This window comes from Hevea brasiliensis, chromosome 13, assembly GCF_030052815.1.
Source record: "Hevea brasiliensis isolate MT/VB/25A 57/8 chromosome 13, ASM3005281v1, whole genome shotgun sequence".
Taxonomy (NCBI): domain Eukaryota; kingdom Viridiplantae; phylum Streptophyta; class Magnoliopsida; order Malpighiales; family Euphorbiaceae; genus Hevea; species Hevea brasiliensis.
The window spans coordinates 86,551,844-86,570,144 of record NC_079505.1 but is presented as its reverse complement, the minus strand read 5'-3'; the positions used below and the strand labels follow the sequence as shown (position 1 = coordinate 86,570,144).

General features: G+C 39.5%; 1 long non-coding RNA gene across 1 annotated transcript; it reads right to left on the bottom strand.

Moving 5' to 3' along the window:
• Positions 1 to 3,718: 3,718 nt before the first annotated feature.
• LOC131171749 (uncharacterized) lies at positions 3,719 to 5,109 on the bottom strand. Its single transcript, XR_009142391.1, has 3 exons — positions 5,022 to 5,109; positions 4,516 to 4,574; positions 3,719 to 3,938 (listed from the first exon to the last, which is right to left on the bottom strand). It is a non-coding gene; the product is annotated as an uncharacterized LOC131171749 (long non-coding RNA).
• Between the last annotated feature and the right edge of the window lie 13,192 nt (positions 5,110 to 18,301).

Below are 18,301 nucleotides of genomic sequence, written 5' to 3'. Positions count from 1 at the left end.
TATTTTCAATTTTTGAAACATTAGGTACACTTCTTATTTTATTATATTTTTTTTTCTTTTTTTTTTTTATATATAGGGGAGAGAAATACACAATGAGGATTGTCAAGTGCTAGCATAATTTACAAAACACATAAAAATGGAGGGACATTTTGATTCTTTAAACTTGTATCTTGCATTTTCTTTTTGATGATTGTCCCTAAAATTGCCACCCCCAAACTCATTTCTTTTAATACTTTGGGTGGATTTCTTTCATTTTGAATGACATTAGTGAAAAGCACATATACTAGCACTTTTACAAGATGACAAGTAATTCTACTCCCTTTTATTGTATTTTTTTTTTCTCTTTATATATATATATATATATATATATATATATATATATATAAATGTACCTAATGTTGTGAATAATTATTCTCATGAAAAGGGTTGGAGTGTTTGGTTCGTTGGCTAGGTAGTAATAAGGATTTTAAGAAAAATTAGGGATAAAAAGGCTCAAAGGGTTTGCAAGGGTAAATTTTAATTGGGAAAAGGGCCAAAAGTTTAAAATGAGAAGGTTTAAATCAAAGAATACCTAATCATCTCTCTCTTCAAGTACAAGCTGGTATTTCGCCTTGAAAGGTTTAGAAAATTTATTCTAGGATTGGTGAGACATCATTTGACTACCTTATATCCAATAACTCCCTCTAAACATTTCAATCTCTAAAGGACTAGTTGGGTGGCTTTTTGGCTAAGAAGATATAGGCAAGGGATAGACACTTCAAAACCTTGCACCTCTTAGGAAACTTTCAATCCACAAACCTAACTAAAGGTAAGTCAAATCACTCTCATAGGCAACTTTTCAATACTCAAAGGATTTGGCAAAAGATTTTAATGCATGATGCATGATTCCTAAAAATGAGTAATGCATTAACTAAATGGAGGAAGTCTATTTGTGTGCAATGTGTACAATTTCTAAGTGATGTATAATGTGTGTGTAAATGTGTTATGTATATGTAAAATATTTACAATATATGTAAATGGAATGGGATGAGATGCTCCTATACTCAAAATGTGAAAAATGAAACAAAAATCAAAATGTGCACCCCCAAACTCAAAATTGGACATTGTCCTCAATGTCTCAAGCAGTATATAACCAAAACTCAAAGCAAGTAATATTTACCAGGAATTGTGAAAGTTAAGAGCAAAAAGAAAGAGGTACCTGGTATGGAGCAGATGAGAATTCAAGATATAATGGGGATGCATAAGAAGCTGTACAGGTTATGCAGAATAAAGTGCTGTCCAGATCAGGTGCATAAGTAAGGTGCATAAGCCGTGCGGTTCTGCATGAGTGGCAATAAGAGCTGCACAAGCTATGCAGGACATTTGCATAAGGGGATTACAGCCTGTGCAGTTCTGCGTAAGTGGCAGAAAGGGCTGCACAGGCTATGCAAAATAATTGCATAAGGGAATTCACAGCCTGTGCAGTATATTCAAAAGCTGCTGCATGATGATTAGCAAGGAAAAATGTGCAACCACCAGTAAAAGCATGCAAAAATATACAATATATGGACAATTATGCACAAAAGGGCAGTAAAGGCAGTGAAAATCAATGAAAAACTAATGTAATGGCCATCCAATAGAACTGTAAGAAAAACAGAATTCAAAACAAAGTAATTCAAAACAAACTAACATAATTCAAAACAAACTATAATTGTTTGAACATATGTACAAAGAAAAAGTCCTACAAGATTGAACAAAAGTGAAACAAAAACTAATCCAGTTCTATTGTTTTGCCCTTGTCCATAGATGTTGCTAAGGGGCTGGTTGCATCTGGCTGCTGTCGAAATGATGGTGCTGGAGGAGGTGATGGAGGTGGAGGTGGCATTCCCAGAAAAATCATGAGTTTCTTCATCATCTCCTTCAATTCTTTTTGCTTGTCCCTGGTTTCCATGACAAGGTCAAATAGGTAATCATGATGATCCTTGAGGGTATCAAGACCAGTGTCAAGCTTCCTATCCATAAAGTATATATCATCACTAAGCCTTTCAAGATAGGTGAATAAGGCTTTAGTGTTGAATGCAGGAGGGGCTGTGGATGAGGAGGGTTCAGCTGTAGGAGGTGTGGGCTGAGTAGAAGCTGCTGGGGTCTCTTGTGCAGATTGAGGGGGTGGGGTAGGTTCAGTAGAGTGCTGTGGGACTGATTGGACAAGTTGGGCTTCTGGTTGTGCAGTGGTTTCAGTTTCTGCTGCTAGTTGTGCAATATCAGAATGTGGCAAACTGAACCCTATTTTGGATAGGTGTGCAGCATCAAAATATAAGGTGTCCACAAGTGCTGGTATTGGGTGCTCTTCAGGATTAAAACCAAAATGCTTGGCTATAACTGTTATGAGTCCACCCAAGACAATGTCACCTATGGATTTAGTGGCAATATGCAACACATGCTCACAAAAGAAATAACCAGGAGAAACCTTGACCTTGTGAAAAGCACACCATAACATGAATAATTCAGATTTCCCCAAGCACTGAACTAGTCCCTCTGCCCAAAATAGTGCTAGCAATCAGTCTATGAATAAACCTAAGTGCAGGGTCAAGTATTTGAGAGGTTTTTGATCTGCCAGCAGAAAAAGTCTGAGGTTGGTTTGTGATGATTCTCCAAAATTAAGCAGCATTCCAAATACCCTTGTTTGCTACCTCTACCCCTGTATATGGCACTCTAAATAGCCCATCAATTGCAAAGCCAAGAATGCTATGAAATTGATCCAATGATAACTCTCTATTTTGCCCCAAACATCTAAATTTCATAGTTGGCTTAAAATCTACATCATGCAATTTCAGGGTGGCAGAGAATGAGGAAATAAATTCCAAAACTAAAGCTGGGTAAACAATTTCTTGCTTGTGCACAAATTCCATCCAACCCATACCATCTAGATAGGCAACCACATTGTCAAATAAACCAAGTGACTGGAGAGAGTCCACAGAAATATACCTAGTGGGTTGCACCTTCCTTTCCTTAAGTCGTTTAAATGTTGCTTTGTGAGTTGCATCAGAAAGGGACCAAGGGAGTTTTGAGATCTGTGAGGTTGCTGACAATTGCTTTTTGCTGGAAGAGGGTGTGGAGGCTGAAGTCTTTGGCTTTTTGGGTGGAGGCTCTGACCTTGGGGTGGTGGGTGGTTCTTTGCGCGTTGAGAGAGGAGGTGCAGAGGACATGGGCCTAGTGGATTTTGACCTGATTTTTTGTTTATACGTGGCTGTGGAGGGTGGTGGGGGTGTCGCTTGTGGAGGGGAATTAGGGTTAGGAGGTCGCATTGACAATGGTGAGACCTCGAGAGGAGAAGCTGGAGGAGAATGAGGAGGCGACTCCATGGTTCCCGATGGTGAGGGAGGAGGAGATGAGGGCGGAAATGAAAAATGTAGGGAGAAATTAGGGTTAAGGCGGCGGAAATAAACGTGGAGAAGAAGGGAAAGAGGGAATGTCGGAATAAATGTGTCACGACCCAACCTATGGGCCGGACCGGCACTAGGACCTGGGCCAGCTTAAAGCCCCCGAGGCCCGTAGTAAGCCTAACTGTTCATTAACCCAACTCTAAGGCCCATTTGGGCCCAATTTCAAGAAAACAAACGGACAGAGTCCGGCCATAAAATGGACTTTCCAACGGGGAGTTTTCAACTCACCCGACCTGTAAACACAATATATAGTCAATTGGGGAGCTCAGCTCACCCTCCACATACTCATAGCATCATAAAAGAAATGGGAGCTCAGCTCCCTCATCCAATCCATCAAACAGACATAGAGTATTAAGTTTACAGGTCCAACATGATAATAATATTACAGACCAAATTCAAATAATCACTGCTAACACATGCGGAAATTCTAGGAGTAAATAAAATTACACAAATACTGATAAACAACCTGCAAAGTAGAAAAGCAGGTTAACCCAGAACAAAATATCCTCCTGTGGCCTGTAAAAATTTTTGAACAGGAGTGAGCGTTCGACTCAGAGAGTAAAATATCAATTTTAACCATAATCTCTATAACTATCTGTAACTAATGCACCCTGTAGAGTGAAATGCAACATCAACATCATATTCACATCATAGCATAATATTGGTAATTTTTAGCAGTCACACACACTGTAGCTTCAATCATAATATATTGGGAGCCGATCCTATACTGACTCTCTTAAATCCAACTTTGGTGCCGTGAAGAACTCAAGCCGGGACTTTCGCTTAATAAACCAAATCGAGGGTCCCAAATGAAGAACTCAAGCCGTGACTACCCCTCAAGGAACGGGTCCCGTGAAGAACTCAAGCCGTGACTACCCGTCCTATCCATAGTCCACACCACATCACACGCACGCCAACGCACGCACACCGCCTCCAAATTACCACAACAACACTCATGGCACATTATGATTATGAATGCATCATAATTCATGCCTAGAGTTTAACTACATAAATATATGCATATAAGTGATGCATGGACATGCTGAACATATAATAATATCGAAATTACAATTAAAATTAATATTTTACTCACAAACTTGACGACAAATTACTGTGGCGGCTGGGCGGAGGAAGAAGGCTGTCCCGGCTCACCTGACAATTACATTACATCTATTTAATAAATTTGACTCAATACAAACAAAGAAAAGATCAAATCGTCCTAAGTCGTGCCGAAAATCCGGCAGAGTCTCCCCTATACCTAGGACCTACCCAACCTGCAAAAGGGCAAAAAAACGCACTTCTATATTCACAATCCATATATCAACAGTTCAATCATATCACACAGCCCCTCCTGGGCCCATCAAATCAATCATCCATCACAATACGCAAAATTTCAATTTAGTCCTTATTATTGATCATTTTTGCAAAAGCTGCCCAAACAAGCTCTAAAAATTATAAAACTTTGCCCCGCGGTCCTTAGCAATATTACTAAGCTATTGCAAAAAGAATCGTAATTTTCTAAGCTACCACGAATATTTTATGGATTTTTAATCCTATTTAAGCACTAGAAAATTACGAAAAAACAAGGTTCGGGTTTACCTTTGCCGATTCCGACTTCGGGAACGCGCTCGGGACGTCTGACAATGGGGGGCTAGCCAAAACCTCGGTCCAATTCGGAGACTTTTCCGCAGAACGGTCCGTTCGCCCGAAATTTGCGAACTTGGCCAATCGCCGAATTTCCGCGAATCGAGGATACCTACACGAAGCCCATTATAATATATAAAAAATCAGGGGTGTTACATTCTTCCCCCCTTACAGAAAATTCGTCCTCGAATTTTACACAAGGAAGAATAAAGTACATGATTACACATTGAACAGATAAGGGTACTTGCTACGCATGTCCCGCTCGACTCCAGTGCACTCTTCCACCGATGGCTCCTCCATAAAACCTTAACCATAGGGATCTGCTTTTGATCTTAGCTGTCTCACTTGGTAGTCCACTATGGCTACAAAGTTGCTCCTCAAATGTCAAGTTCTCCTTTAGTTCTATTACATCCATTGTAGTACATGAGAAGGATCGGAATGTATTTCTGAGCATGGAGATGTGAAACATGGGATGAACGTGAGAAAGGTTGGGTGGTAGCTCCAACCGGTGAGCAATCGCTCCAACTCTATCGGTAACCTCAAAGGTCCAATATACCGAGCTGCCAACTTGCCCTTCTTTCCAAATCTCATGACTCCCTTCATTGGAGAAACCTTCAGAATACATAGTCGCCACCGCAAACTCCACATCCCTCCGTGCGGGTGCATAACTCTTACGCCTCTTGAAAAGTTTGTTTTGATCGTTCCTCGATTAAAGGAACTATCTACAAGTGTTCGCACTAGATCTACATCATGCACCTTCGCTTCCCCATTTCCGTCCAACACGGAGAGACCTACACTTTCTTCCATATAGTGCCTCATAGGGTGGCATCCCTATCTTTGGAGTGATAAGCGTTGTTGTAGGCAAACTCCACCAAAGCTATTGCTCATCCCATTGACCTCCAAAATCCAAAACACTCATGCGAAGCATGTCTTCGATGTTTGGATTGTCCTTCGGACTGTCCGATGCATGCGAGGGTGGAAAGCCGTCTTGAAGTTCAGCGTGTGCCAAGTGCCTCCAGCAACTTTCTCCAAAACCAGAAGTGAACTGGGGCCCTCTCGGATATTATGGGCCAGGAACTCCATGCAATCTGACTATTTCTAGAATGTAGAGCCGGGCATACTGTGCCACAGAGTAGGTAGTCTTTACAGGCAAAAAGTGAGCTGATTTGGTCAGACGGTCTACAATTACCCATATCGAGTCATATCCTCGCGTGGTACGAGGCAACCCAGTCACAAAATCCATAGTGATCATTTCCCACTTCCATTCTGGGATAGGGAGCTCTTGCAGCTTCCCTGACGGTCTCTGGTGTTCAAACTTCACCTTCTGACAAGTCAAGCACTTGGACACAAAGTCTGCTATGTCTCTCTTCATGCCATTCCACCAGTAGCTATCTTTCACATCATGATACATTTTGGTGGAACCTGGGTGGACACTGTAAAGTGTGTAGTGTGCCTCTCGCATGATTTCATTCCTGAGGTTGTCCACATCGGGCACACATATCCTAGAACCATGCACTAGGGCGCCATCATTGGCAAATCCAAACTCACCACCTTCACCTTGCTGTACTCTTTCTATGATCTTCATCAATTGTTGGTCTCTGTGCTGGGAAACTCTAACTCTGTCCCTCAAGTCTGGCCTCACTGAAAAGTGAGCCAATAATACCCCCTCATCTGAAAGATCTAGGATTAAACCTTGATCCATCAACTCATGTACTTCCTGAATCAACGGTCTCTTCTCTGCTGAAATGCGCCAAGCGCGGAAGATTTCTGCTCAAAGCATCTGCTACAACATTGGCCTTCCTGGTGGTACTTGGATGGTGCAATCATAGTCTTCGAAGCTCCATCCATCTCCTCTGTCTCAAGTTTAAATCCCTCTGTTGGAAGATGTACTTCAAACTCTTATGGTCGGTGTATATCTCGCACACTTCACCATACAGATAGTGTCTCCAGATCTTCAGTGCAAAGACTACAGCCGCCATTTCCAAATCATGGGTGGGGTAGTTCTACTCATGCCTCTTCAGCTGCCTTGAAGCATAAGCCACTACCTTTCCATTCTGCATCAAAACACACCCAAGGCCAACTCTGGAGGCGTCACAATACACGGTGTATCCTTCACCACTCACAGGTAGTGCCAACACAGGGGCAGTGGTTAGACACTCCTTATCCTCATCATTATAACTGACTCTATCGAGCTCTCTTCCTGTCCTTTGCATCTTATCCACTTCCCTTTTCCTATTTTTGGTATTGTTGGTATCTTTTCAACCTGCTGTACTTATTCCTTAATTTTAGTCCTATCTCATCCTTACACCTTTTCCTTCAAAGATGTTTATCCCATCATCAACTTTAACTTTCTTTTTATTTCTTAGTCTTATCTTGATTACTAGTTTCATTACTTCAAGAATTCTAACCCTATGATTTACTCCTACCAGCACATTCTTCACCTTATGTAACACTTATAATTACCCATAGAAAATTTTTCTTGTATCCCCTTTTTTCCAACTTAACTATCAGAACATTATCATTCCCTACCAGCCTTAGTAGGAAATTGCTTATCCTGGATGAATATGAGCCCCATAAACTATAAGTTCCATCTGAACTAACACGGCTGTAGGAAATATGTGTCATGCCTTAATTCCAAACAAGACACTTCACGTGTTCATTCTCCTTAATATAATCATATATACTGCCCATAGCTTTCTAAACTTCAACCTCAAATTACCCATCAGCAACAATTTCATCTATTGAAACTCATCCATAAATAGTACTTCATCTAGCTCATAGTTTAAAGCGATCATGCAAGCCTTAGTAGCTAACTCAATTTAACTCATCACATTACTCGATCGTCCTTTCATACTTAACACTAGGTATGCACTTACTGTCATTCTCATATCAGGAAATTGTATATGAATTGGTGCCTATCAAAATCTCAAATAACTAGGTCTCCTTGCCTCAGTCTCTGCTCCTTATATAACGCTCTGGAATCAAAAACACGAGCTAAACTTGAAAAGAAAGGAAAATATCCTCTATATTCAACTACGCCCGATTGTCCATATAATAACGTTTAACCTATGTTTCTTAGTCTTTCTCTTCAAATTTCATCATCTCCTAGCACAATTGTGCTCTACCTATAAGGTATCATCTGCATGAACCCTTTACTGTACCATCGTCCTTCCTGACATAATATTTTATAATTTATTAACTTTACTTATACTCGACCTTTGATTCATATCCATCATCGTTTATATTGTGCCCTTAACCCTTGTTGAATCCTGAAAGATTTCTCTCGCTAATAGATTCTTTCAACACTAATTTCACCCTTATCTATGGTCATTAATTTGATCCTTAAACTTTCTAGTGATTTATTACCATCCATACTTGTCACTTTTTATTCTACCCCTACTGTTGCTCTGTCGTTATTGCTTCACTGCAAAGTGATTATGTTGATCACACTAAAAAGGTTTGCCTGACATTCATAACGAACCTCTAACTACCTTCTCACTATCTCAAAAGTCTAACCTAAAACCTATGTGTCATTATCTATCATTCTTTTCCTCTCATCATACCTATTTGATCCCTTAGATGACTTTTATTCAACTTATCTACTAACTTCTCTTTCTCTACCTATTTAGGTAGTCCGCAATACCATCGCACACCTTCTAGCATTTACTCATTATTATTGTATTCCATACCTCCATCACTTTTCTCATTAATGTGGTCCCATTTTGGGTTTTCCATCCTTGTCATTCTCCTTGCCAAGAATAACACTTAGCCTATCCTATATCTTAACTTTGTTCCTTTTATTATGCGCTCTTTAGGTTGTCCTTTCATTTATTTCCTTTGTCTTACCCAAAATAGAACTTGACTATTCTATCCCTGGTTCCATTCTTCTTCCTAACATAACAATTTGTACTTGCTAACTATATCTTTCAGAGTCTCTATCGCGTTATCATATGTCTGTGCTACTCAGATTTGGTCCTTTGACCACTCTAGCTAGTACTCCCACTGGCACTTAGATTATATTGCATCTGTAATCAATTATCCCAATTTTCATTCTACACTTTCTCTATCTACTGGCTTTCTGTGATTTATCTTCGCTAATTTATTACTCTTAACACTATTATAACTAGATTTTACTCTTTGTTTGAACAATATGAAGTCGAGAAAGGAACTCAGAAATTGCAATCATACCTTTATCGTATGATTTCTATTCTTATCCTTTAGCTTACATAATACCCTTACTACCTCGAGAACTGATTCTGCAGTAATTTTATTTATTTGTTATTATTATTATTATTTTCCATGTTTACTCAACTAGCCAAAACTTAAGATTCCGGGTACCCAAACCCGTCATCCAATTCAAAGGATTTACATCCATCATGATCTGATTATATATGATTCCTATAATGGAACTTGTATCATCTGCAGGATACCCCAGCCAACTACTCTCTACCACACTCTACAGTCCCATCTGGGGCACTATTTGGTTGGTCACCATTATTAGTAATAACTTTCGATCCCTTCTGAAAAGATAGGACTACACCCTAACTTGCTGCATCAAAGGTACTACATTTACCACCTTGCCCAAACCATGTCAAATTAATGACTCTCCTATCATATCATATCTCTGCGAATCATCAATTCATAGTTTCGACCTTCCCTAGGTAGTAGGGTTGCACTTTACACCTTGCTAATACACACAAGGTATTCTATTCTCACTAAGTTCTAAGCAAAACGTCTATCGTTCTGCAAAAACCATCCAAAATTCCATACCGAAGACTAGATGGTCTCACTCTATAGGTATCAACTTTACTTTGCAACTAGTCCGAAACCTCTGGTCTGATGGCAACTCTTACTGTAACTCTAGCTCATGCTAGGGTAACTGAGTCACTAACTCTAGTTACCACCCAACTGTGACCTTTCGATATTCTAGCTCTAGACTCTTAACCAGGAGTTCCCAACTCCTCTGCAGATATAGAACTCTGTTCTGGCATAATTGTACCAAAACAGAAGCCATCCGCAAACACCCTCATTATGGAGCACCACGGGGATGCACGCAGCTCTATACAATAATCTCATGTCGGTACTGTAATCTGCAGCTTACAGAGCAGACATCGAGAACATTGTATAGTTACTACGATACGTCCGGACCGACTAGGCCTCCTAATTTCTTATCTCTCTCGAATCTTCTATTATCATAAACTTATTCTGACGGGGTCATCCACTGATGACTGCCTGCAGTGGTATCCTCATCCTTATCTAGGGCAACTGTACTTTCAAGACTCACGTTTATGTACTCGTGCCTTGCGAAATGGGCACACCATTTAAACCCATCTGCAGAAAACATAACATTTCTTGGAGTACGTATCCTCATGATAGACCTCACATGTCTACTAACTCTATTTCACATTTCTGTGTACTCCGCGAAAATCAAGACACTAACTGAGGTAAATCTTATATTTCCCGAGGTATAACGCAGAATCTAGAAACAAAGAATTACAGAAAAAGACGAAACAGAATCCTATACTCCGCATGTGACTCCTAGTAGACTCTTCCCAACACTTAGATGATTTTTTTCACCTATGAATCTGGAGCCTAAGCTCGATACCACATTTGTCACGACCCAACCTATGGGCCGGACTCCACTAGGACACAGGCGACTTAAAGCCCCCGAGGCCCGTAGTAAGCCTAACTGTTCATTAACCCAACTCTAAGGCCCATTTGGGCCCAATTTCAAGAAAACAAACGGACAGAGTCCGGCCATAAAATGGACTTTCCAACGGGGAGTTTTCGACTCACCCGACCTGTAAACACAATATATAGTCAATTGGGGAGCTCAGCTCACCCTCCACATACTCATAGCATCATAAAAGAAATGGGAGCTCAGCTCCCTCATCCAATCCATCAAACAGACATAGAGTATTAAGTTTACAGGTCCAACATGATAATAATATTACAGACCAAATTCAAATAATCACTGCTAACACATGCGGAAATTCTAGGAGTAAATAAAATTACACAAATACTGATAAACAACCTGCAAAGTAGAAAAGCAGGTTAACTCAGAACAAAATATCCTCCTGTGGCCTGTAAAAATTTTTGAACAGGAGTGAGCGTTCGACTCAGAGAGTAAAATATCAATTTTAACCATAATCTCTATAACTATCTGTAACTAATGCACCCTGTAGAGTGAAATGCAACATCAACATCATATTCACATCATAGCATCAAAAAGGTAATTTGGAGCACTCACACACCCTGTAGCATCAATCATAATATATTAGAGTGATCCCTATCTGACTCTCTTAAATCCAACTTTGGTGCGTGAAGAACTCAAGCGGACTTTCGCAATAAACCAAATCGAGGGTCCCAGAAGAACTCAAGCCGTGACTACCCCTCGAAGGAACGGGTCCCGGTGAAGAACTCAAGCGTGACTACCCCGTCCTATCCATAGTCCACACCATCACACGCACGCCAACGCACGCTGCTCCAAATTACCACAACAACACTCATGGCACATTATGATTATGAATTCAACATAATGCGTGCCTATAGTTTAACTAACTAAATATATGCATAGAAGTTATTCATGGGCATGCTGAACATATAATAATATCGAAATTACAATTAAAATTAATATTTTACTCACGAACTTGACTACAAATTACTGTGGCGGCTGGGCGGAGGAAGAAGGCTGTCCCGGCTCACCTGACAATTACATTACATCTATTTAATAAATTTGACTCAATACAAACAAAGAAAAAGATCAAGTACGTCCTAAGTCGTGCCGAAAATCCGGCAGAGTCTCCCCTATACCTAGGACCTACCCAACCTGCAAAAGGGCAAAAAAACGCACTTCTATATTCACAATCCATATATCAACAGTTCAATCATATCACACAGCCCCTCCTGGGCCCATCAAATCAATCATCCATCACAATACGCAAAATTTCAATTTAGTCCTTATTATTGATCATTTTTGCAAAAACTGCCCAAACAAGCTCTAAAAATTATAAAACTTTGCCCCGCGGTCCTTAGCAATATTACTAAGCTATTGCAAAAAGAATCGTAATTTTCTAAGCTACCACGAATATTTTATGGATTTTTAATCCTATTTAAGCACTAGAAAATTACGAAAAAAACAAGGTTCGGGTTTACCTTTGCCGATTCCGACTTCGGGAACGCGCTCGGGACGTCTGACAATGGGGGGCTAGCCAAAACCTCGGTCCAATTCGGAGACTTTTCCGTGCAGTGCATCTGGCCCGAAATTTGCAACAGTCAATCGCCGAATTTCCGCGAATCGAGGATACCTACACGAAGCCCATAATAATATATAAAAAATCAGGGGTGTTACAAAATGGGAGTAAACGGACGGTAGTGAACAGAAAAGTCGGGAGGTGGGAAAAATGGGAGTCGAAGAAAATTTTTGGATTTGGTTGTGTAAGACTGCATAAGGGGATTAATGGTTGTGCATAACTTATGCACCCTGCTTATGCATGTTTCGGCAGGTTTTGGACTTCAGAGAAATAGCTCATGCAAAAGTGCATAAGTTATGCACTGTCCTTATGCACTGTTCGGCAAGTTTTGGGATTTTGGGTTGGTGGTTATGCAGTTGTGCATAAGTCATGCACCTTCCTTATGCAGGTCTCGGTAAGTTTTGGTGTTTGGAAAATGTGGTCATGCAGTTGTGCATAAGCTATGCACTCTGCTTATGCACTCCTCGGTGGGTTTTGGTTTTCAGAGTTTTCGGTCATACAGTAGTGCATAAGTTATGCACTCTGCTTATGCACCTCTCGGTGAGTTTTGAGATTCAGAATTTTTGGTCATGCGAAAGTGCATAAGTTATGCACTCTGCTTATGCACTCCTCGGTGGGTTTTGAATTTTGGGGTTGGTGGTCATGCAGAAGTGCATAAGTCATGCACTCTGCTTATGCACCTCTCGGCAGATTTTGAATTTTGGGGTTAGTGGTTATGCGGAAGTGCATAAGTCATGCACCCTCCTTATGCAGACTTCGGCAGAGAGAGAAAATGCAGAATTTGAAGTTATGCAAACGTGCATAAGTCATGCACTCACCTTATGCAAGTTTTGACAGATATGAAATTTGGCAAAATTAGGCTATGCAGAGTTGCATAAGCTATGCACTCTTGTCATGCACTTTGCAATATGAATGAAAATGGCAAGAATTGTGGTTATGCAGGATTGCATAAGCTATGCAGTTGCTTATGCACAATTCAACAAGATTAAGATTGCAATGGAACATGATTTGCAAGTGTGAAAAATACCCTAGAATGAGGAAATATAATTCTATGAAGCATAAACCATGAGAAATTTTCACCAAAAACACATCAATATATACAAAGTCCATCAAAATTTCATCACACAAGAATGTAGAAATGGATCCTACATAAAAGACCTTTGTGAACCATGCCATTTCAACTCAAATTCTGCAAATCAACATTTAGCACAATAAAAACTCAATAAAACCTGCATAAAGTTGCATTTATCTTCAAATGATGAACTCCCCAAGTCATGCCAAGAAAATGAAGCATGTCCATCTTGAATTCCACAACCCAAATAAGCTCAAAACTACAAAGATGACCAACTTACCACCATATTAACATTAAAAGCACATATACTTAAAAGTTACACACCCAACCTCACCAAGAACATAAGCCATCTGCTGCAGACACCCTCTTTGCTGCAGAATTTCATTTTTCCTCTCTGCATAAACTAGGTAGCAGACCCTGCATAGGTTATGCAGCAAAAATCAATCAATTTGTAGGAGGTTTAAAGAACATAATTTCAGGTTAAGGGTCACTCCCCAGCAGTTCACCAACCTTCCTCCATTTGAAATACATCTACAAGGGACAAGATTCAACAATGTCAAAATTTTAATTTGGGGAGATTCAAGATAAAAAACAAAAGCAATGAAAATAAAAGTAAATCAGCAAAAGCAAAATAAAAAGACTTGGGATGCCTCCCAAGAGGGCTAATTTATAGTCCTTAGCTGGACTTTTCATGAATTTCACTGAAAAGAGGTGAGGGATTGGAGAGCTTGTAACAACTTGCTCCCTTTATTGGGTCTCCAGTTATGTAATGTTTCAATCTATGCCCATTGACCTTAAAATTCCCAGATTTTTCACTCCAAATTTCTATTGCTCCATAAGGGAAAATCTTATAAACTCTATATGGACCAGTCCACCTTGACTTAAGTTTTTCAGGGAACAATTTCAATATTGAGTTGAACAATAAAACTAAATCACCCTCTTTGAATTCCTTTTTCCTAAGATGCTTATCATGCCAAACTTTGGTTCTTTTTTTGTAAATGTGGGCACTTTCATAAGCATCCATCCTCAGTTCTTCAAGCTCATTAAGTTGTAATAGCCTTTTCTCACCAGCTTGCTTAAGATCAAAATTCAAGGTCTGAATGGCCCAATATGCTCTATGTTCTAGCTCCACAGGTAGATTACAAGACTTACCATACACCAACCTAAAGGGAGTAGTTCCTATAGGGGTTTTGTAGGCAGTCCTATATGCCCATAAAGCATCATCTAGTTTGATAGACCAATCTTTTCGAGAATTGTTCACTGTTTTCTCCAAAATATGCTTGAGTTCTCTGTTAGAAATTTCAACTTGTCCTGAAGTTTGAGGGTGGTATGGGGTAGCTATCTTGTGCACTACACCATACTTCCCCATTAAGCTCTCAAATTGCTTATTGCAAAAATGGGAACCCCCATCACTAATTATAGCCCTAGGAGCTCCAAATCTACTCAAGACAAATTTCTTCAGGAATTTCACTACCACTCTAGCATCATTAGTTGGAGTTGCAATAGCTTCCACCCACTTTGACACATAGTCAACTCCAACTAGGATGTATCTATTACCAAATGAAGGAGGAAATGGCCCCATAAAATCTATTCCCCAAACATCGAATAATTCCACTTCAAGAATATCATTTAGGGGCATTTGATCTCTTTTTGACAAATTTCCACTCCTTTGACATTTATCACATTCCAACACAAATTTTCTTACATCCTTAAAAAGATTTGGCCAAAAGAAACCAGCTTGCAAAATTTTACTAGCTGTTTTAGAGATTCCAAAATGTCCTCCATAATCAGAAGCATGGCAATGATGCATAATACTCTGTGTCTCATCATCAGGAATACATCTCCTTATTAAACCATCACAGCATCTCCTAAAGAGTAAAGGATCATCCCATCTATAAAACTTCACCTCATGCAAAAACTTTTTCTTTTGTTGCCATGTCATACCTAGAGGTAAAACTCCACAAGATAGATAATTCACAAGGTCTGCATACCAAGGTAGTTTAGCAACAAGAGAGAAAAGTTGTTCATCCAAGAAAAACTCATCAATAGGGATTTCATCCAATTCTTCATCATCCAATTTCAACCTACTAAGATTATCAGCAACTACATTTTCAGCTCCCTTCTTATCTCTAATCTCCAAGTCAAACTCTTGTAGTATCAGAATCCACCTAATGAGCCTAGGTTTAGCCTCCTTTTTACGGAGCAAATACCTGATGGCTGCATGATCTGAAAATATAACCACCTTTGAGTCAATAATGTAAGGTCTGAACTTTTCCAATGCAAAGACAATTGCTAAAAATTCCTTTTCAGTTGTTGCATAATTTGTTTGAGCCTCATCCAGTGTTCTACTAGCATAATAAATAGCATAAGCCTTTTTGTCCTTTCTTTGACCAAGAACAGCTCCAATTGCATAGTTGCTAGCATCACACATAATTTCAAAAAGTAGGCTCCAATCAGGTGGTTGCATGATTGGTACAGTGATAAGAGCTTGCTTCAACCTGCAAAAGGCATCCAAACACTCTTGGTCAAATATAAATGGTGTGTCATTACTTAACAAATTAGACAAAGGTTTGGCTATTTTAGAAAAATCCTTGATAAAGCGTCTATAGAACCTGGCATGTCCTAGGAAACTTCGAATTCCCTTGACATTGGTAGGAGGAGCCATCTTCTCTATCACTTCAACCTTGGCTTTATCAACCTCTATTCCTCTGTTAGACACCAAATGTCCAAGCACTATCCCTTCCTGAACCATGAAATGACACTTTTCCCAGTTTAACACAAGGTCAGTATCTGCACATCGCTGCAAAACTTTAGAAAGGTTAGCCAAGCATATGTCAAATGAAGATCCATAAACAGAAAAATCGTCCATAAAAACCTCCATTATGTCTTCAATGAAATCTGAGAAGATTGCCATCATGCACCTTTGAAAAGTGGCTGGTGCATTACACAACCCAAATGGCATCCTCCTATAAGCAAAGGTTCAATATGGACAAGTAAAAGTGGTTTTCTCTTGATCATTTGGATGGATAGGGATTTGAAAAAAACCTGAATATCCATCTAAATAGCAAAAATAAGAATGCCTAGCCAGTCTTTCCAACATTTGATCAATGAAGGGAAGTGGAAAATGATCTTTTCTAGTGGCAACATTTAATTTTCTGTAATCTATGCACATTCGCCAACTAGTCACTGTTCTGGTGGGAATTAATTCATTATTTTCATTTTTTACCACTGTCATTCCACCTTTTTTTGGGACAACATGTACTGGGCTCACCCAAGTATTGTCTGAGATAGGATATATGATCCCTGCATCAAGCAACTTCAAAATTTTCTTTTTAACAACTTCTTTCATATTTGGGTTCAACCTCCTCTGATGTTCAATAGATGGCTTACAGTTATCTTCCAAACTGATCCTATGCATGCAAAAGTGTGGGCTTATTCCCTTAATATCATCTATGGTATATCCTAAGACTTTCCTAAATTGCCTCAACACTCTTAACAACTTATCAGCCTCTAAGGTACTTAAATTTGCATTTACAATTACTGGATAAGTGTTATTAGTGCCAAGAAATTTATACCTGAGCTGAGAAGGAAGTTGCTTAAGTTCTACCTTAGGTGCATCTTCTTCCTTGAACGATGGTTGCTTAGATTCTGCTTTTTCCTTTTGTGTGAGTTGAAAAACTGGAGCAAAAATGAATGGTGGACTACCCTCTAAGTGTTGAGCATATGCAGCCACATGAGGGTTGTCATAGTCTATGCCTCCTCCATGAACCAAATAATTTTCAAGTGGATCTTCTGGATATTTCTTTCTGAAGTGTTCTTCAACCAGCTCATTAATAATATCAACTCTCAAGCAAGTATCAGCTTCAGAATGATGCTTCTTCATAGTGTTGTTAATATTGAAAACCAATTGCTCTTCACCAACTCTAAGAGTCAATTTTTCTCCCTTAACATCAATCAATACTCCTGCTGTAGCTAGAAAGGGTCTTCCTAAGATAATTGGAATATTAGAATCATCTTCCATGTCCAAGATGACAAAGTCAACAGGTATGTAGAACTTTCCAACCTTCAGAGGCACATTCTCCAAAATCCCTTCAGGATACTTAATTGATCTGTCAGCTAACTGGAGAGAAATGTGGGTTGGCTTTAGATCTCCCATATTGAGCTTCTCATAAATGGAGAGGGGCATAAGGCTAACACTAGCCCCTAAATCACATAAAGCTTTTGTAGAACATGATTCCCCAATGTGGCATGGAATTGAAAAACTCCTTGGATCCTTGAGCTTTGGAGGATAGCACTACATTCTTCTGTCAAAGCTACAGTCTCATGGTCTTCAAGCTTCCTCTTGTTTGAGAGAATTTCTTTCAAGAATTTTGCTTAAGAGGGCATTTGTGAAAGAGCATCAATAAAAGGCACATTTATGTAAAGCTTCTTCAAGACCTCTAAGAACTTCCCAAATTGCCTATCAAGCTTGGCTTTGTGAAATCTTTGTGGAAAGGGAAGTTGTGGCTTGTAAGGCTCTGGAGGTATATACTTCTCTTCCTTTTCTTCAATTTCCTCTTTACATTTTTCTGCACTCACTTGTTTTTCACTCTCTTGTTTTTCACTCTCATCAGTTTCTTTCTCATTTTCTCTCTTCTCACTATTTTCACTCTTCTCATCATTTACAACTTTCCCACTTCTTAAAGTAATAGCTTGACACTGTTCTCTTGGGTTTTCTGGTTGACTTGGAAGTTTTCCAAAAGACTTGGTACCTGAGGAAGATGCTTGTTGTGCAATCTGATTTTCCAGCATTCTATTATGTGTTTGCATCTGTTCTAGCCTTGCTTTCATCTCTCTCATCTCCTCATCATGCTTATTTTGGTTAGCAAGAATCTGTTGCAATAAAGCTTCAGTGGTGGAACTTTGTTCTT